Source organism: Trematomus bernacchii, unplaced genomic scaffold (genome assembly GCF_902827165.1).
Source record: "Trematomus bernacchii unplaced genomic scaffold, fTreBer1.1, whole genome shotgun sequence".
In the NCBI taxonomy this organism is placed as follows: Eukaryota; Metazoa; Chordata; class Actinopteri; order Perciformes; family Nototheniidae; genus Trematomus; species Trematomus bernacchii.
This window is the reverse complement of record NW_022987648.1, coordinates 10,275,651-10,293,482: the sequence shown is the minus strand read 5'-3', so window position 1 is coordinate 10,293,482 and position 17,832 is coordinate 10,275,651. Positions and strand designations below refer to the sequence as shown.

The following is a 17,832-nucleotide window of genomic DNA, read 5'->3' as shown; positions in this document are numbered from 1 at the left end:
GTCTCGCCTAACATATTCATATTTGTCACTTATTCCCTGATACAGTGAATGAAGAAATACTCCATGCACCAGTTTAGTGTCATACTGAAACTCTGAGCTACCTTGTTGGGAAGCAAATAATACTCTCTGTTTTAGCCCCATTACACGATACATGAACTGTTGTGGGCTTTCTTTGTCCTGTTGTTTTGTATTGCTAAGCTCCTGAAATAGCTCTGCACTACTCTTATCTTGCAAATGTGCTCTGAGGAAACGCTTGAGCTCAGCTACAGTTAACCCATCTTTGGTCATCAGCATGTCTTTAAAGTTACCAGGCTTGATTATCTTCAAAACAGTGCGGATTACCTCTGCCTCACCGAAATTCTCAGATAACCCTTCATCAATCTGCCTACACAGTGAGGTATAGCTAACATCAGAATCTGAGTCAGAAATGTGTCCACTGTGAATCTTAAATTCTCTACGTGGCAGTAAAGCAGCAACATCCGACAACTTAATCAAATTAGTTACCTGGCTGGTTACAACTGGTGACTTGTCTGCTTTAACATTCATTACTGAAGGTGTAGCTTGTGTTTCAGTCTCTGTATTTAACTCACGGTGCTCCTCTTCAGCCTCTGACAGTTGCTGTAGTTCAGTGATGAGGTCGTTGAAGACTAACAGCCGGGACATGCCTTGGTCCTCTTGACTTGCCAACTGGTCACTTTTCAGAAAGTCCACGATGAAGTCATAGAGTTCCACATCTGTTGCATCATCCCCTGGTAGCTCTTCTTCTGCCTCATCATCAATCGACGCTGCCAGCTTGTAGAGAACATCACTTTCGTTGGAGTTAATCAGCTGATGAAGCTGCCTCTGGATGTCCCTTCGCAGATCTTTTATAGCAGACATCTCTCAAATAGCAGGAGTTCAGCACGTTGTTTCAAATCTTGGTATCAGGTTCATTTACGAATGCTGTCCTCAGGAAAAAAAAGGCACTAAATCCCAGACGAGCCCCCAAATGTTACTGGCCTCAGGCCTAGGGGTACCTGGGCCAGCAGCAGACTCTACCTCTGTATATGAAAAACACACGAGGCAGAAATGTTAGCTTGTTTGTAGCTCAACTGCAGGATTTAATCTCATTTGGAAACAATCCACAACAAAAGCATTTATCTATGCTCATTTCTATTAGGCAACAACATTAGAGAATAAAGAGGCAACAGCATTTACATTATACACCAAGCAACATGTGTCTACGTAGTACTGTTTCACCTTAGCGTTAGCTCCGCTAGCCGCTAGCCACTAGCCGCTAGCGTCACATTGCACATAAATACATAACTGCCTAAAACAACGATTAGACATATCACACTCAATCACAACACACTTACAACACATATGGCGCATTTCCACTACAGCGCGGAGCTCGCTTTAAGCGTGCCGTGTCGTGCCGTGCCCGTTTTTGGTTGCGCTTCCACTAGGCCTAGTTACGGCCCGGCCCGGCCCGGGGCCACTTTTTCACCTCTTTTCTGGCCCGACAAAATTGTGGTTCTATCGGGGCCAACAAACAGGGCTGAGTCGGGCTGAGTATGCTAAACTAGAGAGAGGAGCGCTGGCAAGGGGGCTACAACTACAACAAGATGGACATATTTGACCGTGATTTAATTGTAATACACGTTTCAAAATGATGCCGAAGTAACAACATACTGATACCGGTTAGTAAAAACCATGAATTAATGCTTTGTCAAGTCTGCAGACAGACGGCAGGCGAAAAACCTTTTAAAATGCGTGTTTTTCTATATGGAGATTGGCTAAGCTAACGCAGTATATGCTCCGACCGTCCACACTCACAACAACGGCCGAAACAGACATAAATAAAGCAGCGACTGTATTCACCATGACACAGGCAGTCTGTGGTGTGTACTTGTTTAACTTTTGTCTAGTTTCTGAACATATATAAGGAGCTGTGAGCTCTGAGTGCTAACAGCTAACGGCTGTGTTGTGTTTTTGGAGTTCTCATTGAAGATGACGTCACGGCTCCGCCTACACTGCGTTACTATAGTAACTACGCCAGTTCCTAAACTGTAATGGAAGCGCATCATGAAGTGAGTCGGCCCTGTTAAGGCCCAACGCGGCCAAGCCGTACCGAGCCGTACCGAGCGTGGCCGAGGCCGACCGTGTAGTGGAAATGCGCCATTATACCCCTTATACTGGGACACTATGGTGTCATTTGAATGACTTAGAACCCACCTGTATATAAAAAACACACGAGGCAGAAATGTTAGCTTGTTTGTAGCTCAACTGCAGGATTTAATCTGCAGGTTTCTGCCCTTGCAGGGTTCTAGATCCTCCCGAGTGGTATCGCCCTCTTGTGATCAGTCCGCCACACAGTTGCAATGTAATACAGTTTAAAGACTTCTAAAGAGACATCAACAATACAAAATGTGGGGGTGACACTTTTTTAACTTAACTTATTTTTTTAACAATGAACTGGTTTAACCCTTTACTATTTTTCCCCCTTTGAAATATATATCTCTACTCTAGGCTAACCATATGAATTGCCACTTTAACGTGTTGGAGGCACGCACAACATCAAACCGTTACTGGCAGGCAAATTGGAGGCGAGGTGTTAGACAAAGAAAGATTAAAACACCCTCATTACATCCCAAAAAAAAGACTCTGGGGCCCTCTGCTGGAGCCGAGCTGTCAGCAGCCTTCTGTCCACCAGAGTAAACACTACGTCTTGTCTGCTGTGATCTGTCCATACATGCAGTTACGGCATATGACAGATATGTGGCAAAGAGTCTCACTGTTAGTCTGTTATTTTATCAAAACTCTTACATTCCATAATCAAACAGAGCAAATTTGATGCATATATGTGTGCCACAAATAGCTACTTGGTCATATTTGTATATGTATAATATTTGATATTTTATTAAACAGAAAGGGCCTCAAACACTTTAGACTTCATGGTTTTATGTTGAATACAATTAGGAACATAATTTATGTTAATATTAAAATAAAATGATGTGTATATACTTTCTCTCTACTATTCTATTACAAATGATGTGATCTTAAAGGTAGGGTAGGTAAGTTTGAGAAACCGGCTCGAGATACACTTTTTGTTATATTCCATGGAATGCAGTCTTTGCTATGCTGGCTGAGTCATGTTATACCCTGACTGTATATTGGACATTTGTATGAAATACATGTAATCACATATTTACATAAACTGAAATTTTACCAATTTAAAATTGTGCTCATTTGTGTGTGAAACTGATGCTTTTTTTTGGGGGGGGGGGGGGGAATTGTTCATAAATATTACCCTGTCAATCACTAAAACAGACACAAAAAAATAAATAAGCACAACATATTTTTGCTGTAATAAATATTCATAAACCGTTTAACACATGCTTTAAAAAAAAAAAATCCGGGAGAATGTGGTTCTTGACAAATCTTTTACTTACAATACATTTCATAATGTTTTACATTAGCCTAAATGTTTTTATTCGTTTTGTCAAAACAGTGCAATTATTTTCTAATTTGTTGGACTATCAAGAAGGCTGTCAAGAAGACACGAAATATCTGTATGTGTTGTTATATAATTTCTCTTAGTGTGATATCCCTATTTGTTATTGTATAATATATATATCGTTATATGTACACACTATCCCTCGTGTTCTTTGGTTAAATTGGTTAAAAAAAAAAAGTAGTGCACTGGACCTGCACTGACTCCATACCACTCCGCGGCGCTAATGCAACACCTTCTCACCGACCGTGCGACAGTTTCTGCGGACGAAGAAGAAAGCGACAGCAGTCTGTGGTGTGGACACTGCAGTACATCCGACCGTACAAACGCTCTCAGCTCTCTGCTCATTTTTTTCTCCAACGCCAGCGACGACACGGAGGAAAACAGTCATCTGTGTTTTGAAGTGAAGTGGCAGAGAAGATTCCAGCGTATCCGGAAACCCTAACTTTGCGTTAGCAGCACGAAGCGTGAGTAGGCTGTTTATTTTGGGGCTGCGGAGGATGAAACAAACGGGGTTGCTAACATGATTTGGGTTCCGGTTATGTTTATGTAATATTAGGCTGCTAAGCTTCTAGAACACCGCAGACGTCGGGGACTTACCGGTCACAATTTGAAATTAGCTGGTGTTTATGCAGCGCGACAGTGGGATATATGGCTCTCATCTTACCTCGGCTCTCCGCTGTCAGTGGTGTCTGTGAAGGTCTACCCGCGTGCCGCATCATGTACCATTCACAGAGATACCGTAATAAAAACGCGATGCTAGCTGCTGCAACATATTGAAGTGTTTATGCAGGTATGCGTTGCGCTGTTTAAATGTGCTCCTGTCTCTGCTGCACACACGTTGCATAGCATCGTTGACAGCGAGGTGGAAAAAATATAGGAAGAAAATATAGGATGCAGCGTAACGTAGTACAGAGAAGTGCCTCATTTATTGCTGCTATTATGTGTATACCATTATGGTAGCAGCTCCTGCTTTCAAGTGTAACAACTGAGAGTCAGTAACATCAAATCTGATCCTCCTGTTGCTTTACCTAAAGTAAAGCATTAGTCAAATTTAAAGATGAAATATGACTTTGCGATAGCTGTGCATACCTATCTTGCAAGTGATACATCCAAAGACTGTTTCCCACAATGCACCTTAACCCTATTACTCCTCTGGTAATACGTCTTTGACATAGGAAAAATATATGGTTCCTCTTTTGTTTAATTATTTCAAGAATTTCTTTGAGCTGTTTCTTTATTTTGACCTGGCACATTGCTCATGTTAGAGGCAGATTGCGAATACATGTACATGATGTGACCCTTGGTCTTTTGAAATTCAGTCCAACGGTTTTTCAGGAACAGTTCAATTTCCCAAAATCAATTTTTGGGAAAAATCTGATAATGGAATATTGACTGATCCTTGTTGCTTTATTGTTGTTGTGGTTGTTGTTGCTGTTTTTTTAAATACTTTTTTTCTTAGTGAACTTGCAATTTTGCAGTCGATGAAAAGTTCCCTTATACCTTTCTGGCCAACAAACTGTGTAGTGATGTAACTGTTTCTAAACTACCTCAAACATTTAAAGGTGGGGTATGTAATTTTGGAGAAACTAGCTCGAGTGTGCTTGAATTTGAAAGTACACAACCGGAAGAAATCTGGCTCTTCCTTCAGACTTCCTTACAGAGCCCCTCCTCCAACACACACGGACGCGCACATGACCAATGAGGGCACGAGATAAGTTTGTGCACAGATGGAAGGCTGACAGGCAGGTAGGCCATCCAGTTATTTTAGCTGGGCCGGCTCAGATGATTGGTCGTGCTTTTTACAGTACTACGGCTTCCACAGATTTTTTTTTTTTAATGTATTTATTGTCAAAGCATTTAATATATTCATTGCTAATGGGATGTTAAGAGCATTCCATGGAATATAACAAAAAGTGTTTCTGAAATAAATTACATACCCCACCTTTAAACATATTGGGAGAATTTCTGTCACGGCTCTATGCTTACATTTGAAAATGTAGGGCGAAAGATGAAAAGGAACACACTCATTTAAAGAAGAGCCTACATTTAAAGCATCTTCTTTTTTAAACATTGAACATACATTATGCATAGGACCTAGAGACAAGATATATAAACTTGGAAGTCACAAAAATAAGTGTGTGTTGTGCCCTAAAAAATATATTTCCTAACCAACACTGTAAAGTCTAATTCTTAAAATGTGTTTTTTTTAGCATTGTTCTTTTTTAGAATTTTATAATAATTAAAGGATTCTAGTTAATTGAATACTATCAAACCTTTTAGTGATCAATTCATTTTTTAGTATTTTACTTTTGAAAGTTAATACCATTTTGATTGAACTGAAAATGAATCTGCTTAATTTATATTAAAGATATAAATAAAAAATATTTGACAGGTCAACTCAAATATTTTTGAAGCATTTGGAACTACAAAAACATGAGATGTTACACAGTGAAGTTGTTAAGTGATGCTTTGTGTACCTAACAAACAATCTTTGGCTGCGTACAGAGGGTGGAGGGAAACTGAGGCAAGTTTATTCTTGTTGAACAGGCATTTTGATAGTCTTATCAAAATGTTTATTGCACGCACAGTCACTAACATAACATCTGTTGTTCTCTCTGCTCTCTGTTGCTCCCACTGTGGAGCTTTGCAGAAATGTAGTTTTATTTGCATTAATTTAATGAGTAGAAGTGATTTTTATGTTTGACTCTAGTTACAATAAAGCTACAACTGTCATAGTGCCCAAAATATTTCCTTAACCTGTTCCACTCTGAGCCTGTTTTTCAGGTCTCAGGCTCGAAAATGACATTCCCAGAACAAATGACCATATCTTCCCTTCTAAAAGGGTTAAATTAATAATCTTTTCTCAAAGTAATGATAAACCTGTGAGTTGGATGTAGAAGTGTCAGAATCAATATAAATGTTTTTTATTTTAAAGAAAATTCAGATTTTACATAGTAAAAAACTGTAAATTATAGTGTCCGTCCAAAAATTATTTTTTTACAGATAGTGAAAACTACCCTTGGATGATGGGTTAGTAGACTAAAAGCTTTAGGAATCCAAAGTACAACATATAATAAGTACCCTGTATCAAGATTGATGCAAAACAAGTGAAATTTGACCTTTTTAGAGAGATTTAGCCAAAAACTGGGCCATCTGGGGTCATTTGGGTGGATTTGACCTATCTCTGGCCCCCCTTGCTCGATCTGGTTGGTTGACATACCCTTGTGACCGTTAGAGCCAATAGAATCGAAGGAGGAGACTCACATAGACACACATTGTAAAGAAAAAATGTTGCCGCTTCGCGTGTGGAAAGCGAAACTAAACTGGAGGAATGTCTCCTTCTGGAGTTTGGAAACTAAAACGCAGTTGTATTGCTTATGGATTATCAGAAATAATTTCAAAGAAGGCACAGACACATAGGATGAACCTATGGATTAACTGCAGCATCGTTTTTTTATCGTTTTAATGCCATTGAAGACCACTTTTGACCAAGGTAAGCCATATTTACATGTTTAGCTTCTTGGCTCCACATGTGACGCTTTCGTTGATAGCGTCGCGAATGTTTATCACTGAGTGTTGAGGTGGGCACCGGTAGATTCAGTGTCTCCAGGACACCAAAAGATAGTGTTTGGTTGTGCATCTAGGATAAGTAATAAGGGAGTTCTGAGTGAGTTTATGTGCCTTTGTCGGTCCCGTTTTTTCGATCGAGGCTAATTCAGAGGCTGAGTGCTAGCATTGTGGGGTTTTTTTGAAAAAAAAAAATTAAAAAGATCAGTTAGCTGAGTTTCTTCCCGTTACATGGATATAACACATTCATAGTTTTATTCAATATTAAGATTCCTTAGACGTTGTTTCCTGCAAATGACGCGTTTATCCGCCCGGTACCGGGGGGAAGGCGTGACGTTCTTCTCTGGGATAGTTCGACAAAAACATCTGTTCCTCCGGTGTCACAATGAGATACGGAAGCCTGATGGTGGTAATCCAAAGGCACAGACACTGCGAACATGTCCCAATCAAAAGTGCTTCCTACTGAATACTTGTCAAAAAGTGTCAAGTACTTTTCCTTATTATGGAAAATGCTTGAATGTGATATTGTAGTCACTATTTAAACTAACTTTAAAATGTCTTTACCTCAACCAGCCCCTGGTATGCACTCAAAATAGGAGAATATAAAAATGTCTTTAAACTTAGAAATAATTGCAATAATTACAACTTTGTAACCCAATTCTGAAAGATAAATTAAGAATTTTTCTATTGCTTCAAAGACTGGACACATTTTCTTTCAGTGAACATCCATTTAATAAAAAACAAACAAACAATTGGTATTTATAAATTATAAATTCCTCCAGCATTAATAAAGGATTATATTGTTTTAGAATGATCTGAATCGGTTCTTTTTTACATGATAATTCCTGTATTTCAGTGTATATTCCTTTTAATTTTAATAATTGAAGTTAACCGTGATCAGCTTGTTATACATTTTTGTCACGATCCACTATAAAATCATATAATCATCCCATCAATAGCATACACAAACTCACAGATTTAAACAAGGGTTTTTCTTGTAACTGCTGGGAAGATACAGTTGATTTAAAACCCCTCGTGTTTTCAGGAGGGGTTTGGAGTGCACACTGCGCAGGCGTAATTTAGGATTTTTAATGAAGGATCCCTTGAACTAGAAGCGCTGATAGCCTGAGGGAGGATTGCGAGTGTTTGGTTGGAAGCTAATCATCACGCTAACTAGGCCTAGACCTTATTATTGTAGCTAAGCAGTATTTGACTTATTAAATAACTTGACTCCTTAAAGTCCCAAATGGTGATGTTTCTGTGATATTCTATAGAGTCACATTAGCATGGGAAAAGCCAGAAAAAAGTTCTGTACTTCACACAGTATGTTTTTTTTTGTGTCATAACTGCTCTGAAGAAATACTGTTTGAAATAATGAATGAATGAGTGTACAGTAACGTGACGGTATCAACGTTTGTTCTTGAATCGAGTGGTGTTTCCTTTTAAAGAGAAGGGGAAACCTCCCCTCTAAGGTAATGGTGGGATTTGTGAGATTTTGCCTAAACATGTGACGAAGACTTTTCTTTCAATCAATTCAGCAAAGTTGCATCATTTAGCATGAAAGCAATTAGGCTGCCGAATTAGTCGTAATTTTATCAAAATCGCAATGGACATCTCTAAAGCTGCTTAATACTTCTATCAAAATGGTATTTTATTCGGTACAAATCATCTTTAAAAAAGTGATCACTTTTAATACATTATTTCGATAATGAGAATAATGATACGGAAATGAGTAATCCCTCATATATTGTAATCGCAATATCAGTCAAAATAATTGCCATAAGTCATTTTTTCTAAATCTTGTATTCCTAAAAGCAATGCAGGAGAATAGTTTTGCTGACAAACTCTTGCTTTGATTTAAATAAATAATGCGGAGTGATTTAATCTTTTCGCGGCTGTGGGGGGAAAAGCAATTCTGCTGATTTGCAGAGTTAAGGGCGTATTGAGGGTTTTTGCAAAAGCCAGTATCAGACGTCAGCTAAAACAAAACACTATCGGGGGCACCTTAACAAACACGGCTCAAAACTGAGTTAAATAGACTTCACTAGATTTTACTTTCATAAAACTGCTGCAGAACTTCTCCACTTGCCTAGGTGTCTTTCCATCCAAAGAAAGCTATATGCTGCACTGGCTTTGTATTAGTGGACCAATGCAGACACACTGCTACTGCTAATACATTGTAGGAAACAGTGTCTGAGGGCATGTTCATTTAATAAAACTGAATGTTTTATATCCATGTAACGGGAAGAAACTCATCTAACTGATCTTTTTTTTTTTTTTTTTCAAGAAAAAGACAGCCTCTGAATTAGCAACGAGTGAAAAATGCTAACACCTTACTGCACCGAAAATCACTCACAAAACCTTATTATTTATCTTTTCTCTACATCCATGACATCGTTTCACATCGTGAGGTGACACAGAATCGATGGGTACCCTCATTATCACTGAATTATACGAAATTGTGACGTTATAAGCAAAAACGGACATCAAAACAGGTGACGCTAGGTAGCTAAAAATGCTAACATTTTTACCTTGGCTCTGTAGTCTCTCCAAAGTGGTCTTCAATGGCATTAAAACGATAAAAACGCTGCTGAAGTTAATCCATAGGTTAATCCAATGTGTCTGTGTCCCTTTGAAATGATTTCTGATAATCCATAAGCATTAAAACTGCTTTTCCGTTTCCAGATGTCAAAGCTAGAGATAGGTTCACTCTGATGCTAAATTACATGCGCGAAGCCCCCACCTCTTCTCTTCACAATGAGTGTGTGTGGGGGACTCCCCCCTTCGATTCTATTGGCTCTAACGGTCAGAAAGAGGTGTCAACCATCAAAATCGAGCAAGGGAAGCCAGAGATATGGAAAATCCACCCAAATGACCCCAGAAGTGGTTTCTTTTTGCTAAATCTCTCTAAAAAGGTCAAATGTCACTTGTTTTGCATCAATCTTGATACAGGGTACTTATTATATGTTGTACTTTGGATTCCTAAAGCTTTTTTGGACGGACACTATAATTTACAGTTTTTTACTATGTAAAATCTGAATTTTCTTTAAAATAAAATGTTCTACATCCAACTCACAGGTTTATCATTACTTTGAGAAAAAAGATTATTCATTTAACCCTTTTAGAAGGGAAGATATGGTCATTTGTTCTGGGAATGTCATTTTCGAGCCTGAGACCTGAAAAACAGGCTCAGGGCTTAACAGGTTAAAGCTCTCTGAGGACTCTCCCTTTAATGCACCTATACTGCATAACTGGAGGCAACAAAAGTCAGCCATTACCTTCACACAGCTCCATGTAGGGATGGGTACCGAGCCCCGATATTAAACGGGCCCCGGGGCTGAATTATTAAAGACCGTGGTACCGTTAAGCTCCGACGTTATCGGTCTTTTTGTCGGTACTGGAGACATGTACAAAATATGTCATATGTATTATTGCTACACAAACATTATATTGCAGTTTTAGTGTCGCCAACTCCGTTTGTAATATGCAAAAAGACTGCAAAATGCGTCTATGATTATTTTTAGTATTTTCGATCTTTCCAATCCAGACGAGAGATCTCTCTCCCCCGCCTGCTTGCGAGGAGGCGGGGCAGTTTACACACGCAGCTGCTACATGCAGCAACACACACACACACACGGAGGAGATGGCGGAGAGAACGCGCTCCGAGGTGTGGTTAAACTTTACCCGTCTCGATGTGGACAATGCTCGTTACCAAAAGTGCAATAAGAGTTTAGCATGTAAGGGCGGTAACACGAGCAATCTGTCGAAACATTTAGCAAAAGTGCACCACATTCAGACGGAGAAATGCACCGGGTTCGACTGTCTTTCTAGTAACTCTGTAGCCCCATCCACGAGTAACGTTTCCACGTCAGGTATTATGTATGTTAGCAGCAACACACGGAGTTAACTAAATTATACAAACATGGGTTAATGATTAGAGCTAACTGAGTTATTTATTTAGTTAAAGTTTCAGCTATTCTGTTTACAATTCTGTCATCAGATTATTTAATACGATTTGTTAAAACATTGTTGTTTCTTTTGATGTGAAATATTATGTATTTAATTAAAATAAAAAGCAATGTTAGTTTTGTTCACAATTTGTTTAGTTAGTTTACCTTTTTTTTTTCTCCAAAAGAACCGATAAAAGTATCGTTAAAAGACCGGATCAATAAGCGGTATCGATAAAAGTAGTAGTACCGTTAAAACCTTAACGATACCCATCCCTAGCTCCAAGTGGACATTAACAGCCCCTGTCATGGATCCATATGTTCCTTCCCCTGAGGACATATTTGTTTGAACCCTGGTGAACACACCATTGTTACATTATGGGGATAAGGCACTATAAAAAGACAATTCACATCCTCAGGATTTGCGGGCTGATAGGTGCTGATGGGGATACACATTTGGAGAAGACCACACGGGCTCAATGTCAGTGTCACTGCTGGATACATTAATATTATCATATTACTCTCTTACCGTTATGCAAGTATAATAGCTAATCTTCAGCAAATCAGAGCTTCAACAAGTGATTATATTAATTGTCTTTTCATTTGCTGATTATTTACTCACAGGTTATTCATTTGGTCTTTTCAATGTCAGAAAATACTGAAACGTATCTCAGGTTCTCCAAGTCCAAGGTGTGATGTCTTTAAAAGTCTTGTTTTTTCAGTCCAAAAACCAAATAAATGTAGTTTATTATGATACAAAATCATTAAGAGAAATGAGAGAAATCTGGAAACCTCCATATTCGAGAAGCTGAAAGCCATTTTTTGCATGACAAATTAGTTATTTGACTAATCAGTTATCAAAATTGCCAATTTCTTTCTGTCAATCACTCATCGATAAGTCAACTTATTGTTTCGGAAAATACTGTATAAACGTGCATAAAATATGATTGATTTTCTAAACATGACTTCTAAAATTGATTATCGACCTTCAAAAGAGGGGCATTTATTTCTTTGAGGGTTGTGTGAATTAGCTTTTCCCTTCTTATCGACTATAGCAGCTATTTTGCAGTTTCTAATAATTGTCATACTGTGTGGAATTCTACTGTTTGCAGGAAAAAAATAAAAACCTTCCAAGCACCACATTTGGCAAATAGTCCCTCTGGCGAAAGGAGCACCTGCTTGACCGGCCAGTAATTGTTTGCTGACAAAATATTTGCGCGCATAGGTTCCACTCTGGATGCCTTCCTGAATATATTTGCTTTCCCCAGCAGGATGTGTTGGTGGCTGCAAAACAAATGTCAGTCAAGTCTATTGCAAGATTGGCAGGTTTAACTTAATTAACTTTTCTTAGCAAAGGACTGCTTAAATACAAGGTGTCATGAACATTCTATTAACGGTAATGTGGATGAAAACAAGACGTCTGTCTGCAGGGAGTCACGGTTCTCCAATTAACACTGTTCTAATTGTAGAACACGAAGTGGAAGTCCTGTTTTGTGTCTTAACAGTTTGAAATGAATACATTTCCTAAGGGAAGTTAAGTAAAACTAAACTTTCTTGACTTCCCTTCTGCTCCTTATCAGTGGCCGCTTGCATGCCAATTTTGGATAACAACTATTCATCCTTTGTCTTTTGTACTTATCCTGAAACAGAATCGACATCCTGTTTTCATCTCTCTTACTTGGTTAAGGATTTAAGTAAACATCAGCTAGCATTTCATGGCGTTGCGTCAAGCAGTCAGACAAAGTGTCAGTCTCCAAACCTTCCTGTCTCGTCTCTTTTGATTTCCCCAGTACCAAATAAGAGGACAGTTAAAGAATACACAGGAGCTGCATTTAAAAAGGGAAGGGGTTGCTAATTACATTACTTTTTTTTTACATTACATGTTACTTGTTAGACGCTTTTATCCAAAGCGACTTACATACTCAATACTGTGGACAATCCCCACAGGAGTAATTTGGGGTGAAGTGTCTTTCCCAGGGACACAACGATATGCTGACTGCAGTGGGGTTTGAACACTTCACCCCAAATTGCTCCCCTGATCCGAACACCAACGCAATAGTCCACTGCGTCACACGCCTCCTTAATCTATACCAAATTCAGAGCTTAAAAATAACATTAGCTATAACACCTTGTTGTTTTTTTTCATTGTATCCGGATTGTTACCAGATTTAACTTTAGGAAGTCTGGACAGCCATGAAAACCCAATACATTATGTTAATTGGATCCAAACCAAATTGGAAGGTAGTTTGAGGTGAAATTACAATCAACAAAATATTCTTCTCAGTTCAGACGGTTTGGCCACGCAAATCAGACTTTAGTGTCTGACTAAAGTCTGACGCAACATAGAACGTCAAATCCAGAGTAGTGGAACTGCTGAGCTGAATCCATGGGACTAGCAGAGAGCTATCGAGGACAACATTTCGGAGTTTAACAATCCATGGACACACGATCAATCTTAAAGACATTATCTAAAAAAACAATACTGTTGGTTCTATTGTAGAAGAGACAGAGGAGTATGAAAGCGATAACTGGTAGCCACTTCCATCCACGTCAGTTGCTCAAACAATGAAAAAAGAGTATTTAAATCAAATCCCCAGTTTAAGCCAAAACTATTTGCATTTCTATTTCAAGTCTGGAGGTGAAAATGGAAGTGATTGCAGCAAGTATATTTGGATAAAGTTGAACCTGGATGAATCTTTAAGATGTCCTGTACAGTAAGTTCGACAATGATATCTGGGTGATTGAGAGGCTTTGAAACAAGTTTTATGCTACTTTGCTTGAACAGCACAACGTAAATAAAATCATCGTACATGCAGTCCCAGTGAACTTCACATCTTTGTTAAGAGATAATGAGACAGATGACCTTGCTGTTATACTGCAAATGTCATCTCCCAATGCTGTTGTTTCCCACCCAGATCAAATTAGGACATATATTGATTTCTGACTTAATTGTGCATGAGTGGCACATTTCAATCAATTACTCAGTCTGTGTAAAGCATACTGTAATAGATAATGTTTGCCATAGGCTACTGTTACTAACTACAAGCTACAGACCAGCGTCAAAGCCTTGCAGAAGCATGGACAGGGTGATATTAAATACATGTCTGTTTATGTTAGTATCAAAGTCATATTTGCGAAGTACAGAATATATAAGAGACACATAATATGATGTTTCAACATTATCGCTAAACTGTTAGACAGTCTTGGTATTACAAACTGAACCACTGGAAAGTAAAGAGTGAACTGTATACATTTATTTATGGTGTATTGCACAGATATAATGATGTGTTGAACAAAGCTGTCTCCAAGGCTTTGTGTTCCAATCATATTGTAGAATCCTTATCTGTTGCTTTATTTAGCACTGGGAAGTGTATGAAATGTCCTGGTGTGAAACCAAAACACCCCTGCTCTTCTCAATGCTCACTGTAAATTGAACACTGCCTGGAAAGTGCTGCATACCACCAAAAGATTTATCGGGTAAAGGAGAAAATAGAGGCGTGATACAATGTATTAGTAGGTACTTACGTACAAAAATGTAATATCACTGCCGAAACCCTTTCACGGGCCTGAAGTAGTCAGAAACGGCACCAGGGGTTATAAAAAGGCTTTTGTATTTTTTTAGTACTATCACTTTTTTCAGTTAGCCAATATCTGCCTAGGACCTTTACACTTGTATCAAAATGAATGTTGTGCAGTTTGTCGGTACAAAATGTGCTTTTTTTTTTGTTTACCTGCAAGGCATGCCATGTTAAGTGCACTTAGCTTTTCAGACCAACACAAAAATACTCATTCAACCTTGCAGTCTGCACTCTCAGCATTTTTGGATAACGTGGGAATCAGACCTTGGCCTTAATGTTTTATGTCAAAATACCAAATAAGGTTGAGTAGGTAATGTCCTTTTGCTATTTTTTTAATAACAATTATAAAAAGACCAGAAAAATGATTTGTTTCCATATCTGATAATCTAGTCTGTAGTATATGTAGGACTTCTTCAGTACAACCAGCTGTCATTTCGGGGAGGATGGAGTGATGATGGGGCAGGGTTAGGGTTTATACAAATAAGCATGACCCTATCTTGCATGGCTGAGACATTCTGCACTTCCCTGAGGGGGGGGCCGCATCAATGCCGCGCCATCACCCCTGTCACCCAATGGTGGCGAGTTTCAAGGAGCGCTGTGCCCATTATTCATGTAGTATACATTAAGATTGCAACACACGTAAATGCATAATGTATCACTTTTTTACTTTAGGGAAAACAATAACAGTATTCCTCTGCATTTTTTACAAGGACTTTTGTAACCTCTTTTCACTTTTACTGGACATTAATTTTCAGTGAAAACTGAAAAAAGGGCTAATGCATATGCCAGACGAGGTTAGTATCAGAGCGTGAATGTGACGTTTCAGTCAATGCTGTACACACACTCACATGTTAGCATTCTAAAGGGCAAGATAGGGCCTCCATAAAACAAGAGTAGGATTGGTCGTTGTTTGCTGGACCACTCTGCCAAAATGCTACGCAAACTAAAATGGCTAAAATTTTAAACAAAATATCAGAAAATGCTAGAAAATAGTAGAATAAAAATATTAAAGGTTGCTGCTGCTGTCTTGAAAATAATGTGTGTGCTTCTTATGAAACCATTCCTTTTTTTTTTCGTACTGTATTGCATTACAAATGTAGTAGGTACTATCCACACCTTTTGCTAGTGGGAAAACTAAAACATAGGGAGTGCAGTTATGTAAAATCGTACCTACCATGCAGTAGAAATGCATTTTAATTGGAAAGTCATGAGGTGGTGAAGCGTGCCAGAGGTGCTAAAGGAGGACGAAGGTAAATGCTAAACCTAAAAAGTATTTGCTTCTGGTTATTGATATTTGAATTTCTATTAAGCAACTGACTCACTGCAAGGCAAGCAATATTCCCCCCCCCTAGATATTACAACTTTGGAGATGACAGCCCTAATTGTAAAACCCTTGGAGAAAATACAAATAACCCTAGATCCACAAAAAATGTAAGGAGCAGCCTTGCGTCTGCTAAGGTTTGTTAAGTCTTATAAGGTTAACTTACAATTACACAGCTAATACTCGTGTGCTGTCAGGACCTTAGTTTAAGATATAAAAAAAGAGTGCAAAAAATAGACAGTCCTTCAGAGATCTCTGGTTATTGTTGCCTTGTTCACCCAAGTTAATATCTAATAATTTGTCAACACATTGCATTTGCAAATTGCTTCGGTTCAATTGGCTTGACAGTTAGTGGTCTCAAATCCAAAATATCCCAAATGGGTACTTTAGTTCTATTTTTCCCAAGGAGTTTTCTATTATTTATTTAGCTGAAAATGAATTGGCAACCTGACACGCAAGTATGAATGTCTGCAATTGACGATTGTTGGGCTGACGGTCGTCGGTTGGACGATTTGAACATACCGTGCAACTGTAGTTCATACGTACATGTAGGGCTTTGGGAGGTCCCCAATGCTCTTCATCTCGCCCAGAAGTACTTAGACATAAGACAGAAGTGTACCTGTCACTGCCATTTACATGAAACTTGCAGAAGTTCTCCAGCATACTGGAGGAAAAGCCATATTGCCCCAGGGTATGGCTATAGTGGGCTGCCATGTCGCTTGGTATAGCCACTTTGTGCTTTTTCAACACTTTTCCATGCAGGCTTTGTGAACATATGCAGACATCCGCACAAAGCTTCACGTCATAGCTGTTGTATGTGTGTATCACCCCCCGAAAACACGGATTGTGTCATGATGTGGCTGTACATATATTCGCAGTGGATTAAGCTAAGCCCATCAATAATGCAGGCCACATGGAGTAGCTGTGAAAACAGTCTTTTCTTGTTTTATAAGCTCCACTCTTGCTCCTGGCCTTTACAGAAGGTACACTCAGACGGTAAATCCTTTGCGGATTGTTCATTAAACTTTTGAATGTCTGAAGAGAGTCTGAAGCTGGATAAAAGAATGAAGCATCCCTCTCTTCCGCTTACATGTCCTTTTGATATTCATCAACCGACTCCGTATCCTTCTCGTCCTCCATATTCTATGGAGCTCTGCACGGGGCTCTTGGTGATATGGCTATATATAGAAGGAAAAGGAGGAGCAAGATTACAAAAAATAGTGTCTGTTAGAGCTCGCTTCAATGCTCCTGTTAGAAAGGGTTAATGATGCTCAGACTTGGCCGGTAGATTGTTTTTGACTGTGCTGGAATGACTCGGGGTGAAGAGGTCAACCCCCTGAAGTCTGAGATTTACTTCCTCAATTAACCACAATGCCTTCTGGCTATATGCCCATTGTGAAATGACTGCCCTTCCAAATCCCAGTGTCCTTTACTTATTTTGGATATGAAGGTGTGTTCAGAACTTTTACAGATGCTACAGTCGATCTAGACACGATGCAGAGAAATGGGGAAGGGGGGTTTGGGAGCACAGCGTAGCAGGTGCTGCTGGCCCATGGGGGCATATTTGTGTACTCTGCTCACTCAGTGGGAACATTTTAATTTGATCCCTTTGTTTCTATAAAACAGGTCAGGATTTGTTCTGCCCCTGGGCAATTTGTGTCAGTGCCTGTACAGAAACCGCTGCAGTGATGTAGGAGCGGTGTGCAACTCTTTACAGAACATTTTTCAAAGCACACACACTGTTGTTTTTATGACATTTCTCACTAAAGTAAGTGCTCTGTATAATTGAGTAGGTTTAACCACCAAGGAGATGTTTAAGATCACAAACTGTCAGTCAAAAGCAGCAAGTAACTGGATGTGTCTCCCCTGGATTACTCGCCAAAATGACAACATGACATACAAAATACTTTGCTGGCCATGCTT

The 17,832-nt window shown here is 39.0% G+C and overlaps 1 protein-coding gene across 3 annotated transcripts in view; it reads left to right on the top strand.

The window, feature by feature from the left end:
• Positions 1-3,772: 3,772 nt before the first annotated feature.
• The window catches only part of adarb1b (adenosine deaminase RNA specific B1b), a 152,628-nt gene continuing 138,568 nt past the window's right edge, over positions 3,773-17,832 (top strand). For all 3 annotated transcript variants that reach the window (XM_034134363.1, XM_034134364.1, XM_034134362.1), the window contains exon 1: positions 3,773-3,960. The gene's annotated coding sequence lies outside the window, so the exon portion shown is untranslated. The remainder of the gene's footprint in view (positions 3,961-17,832) is intronic.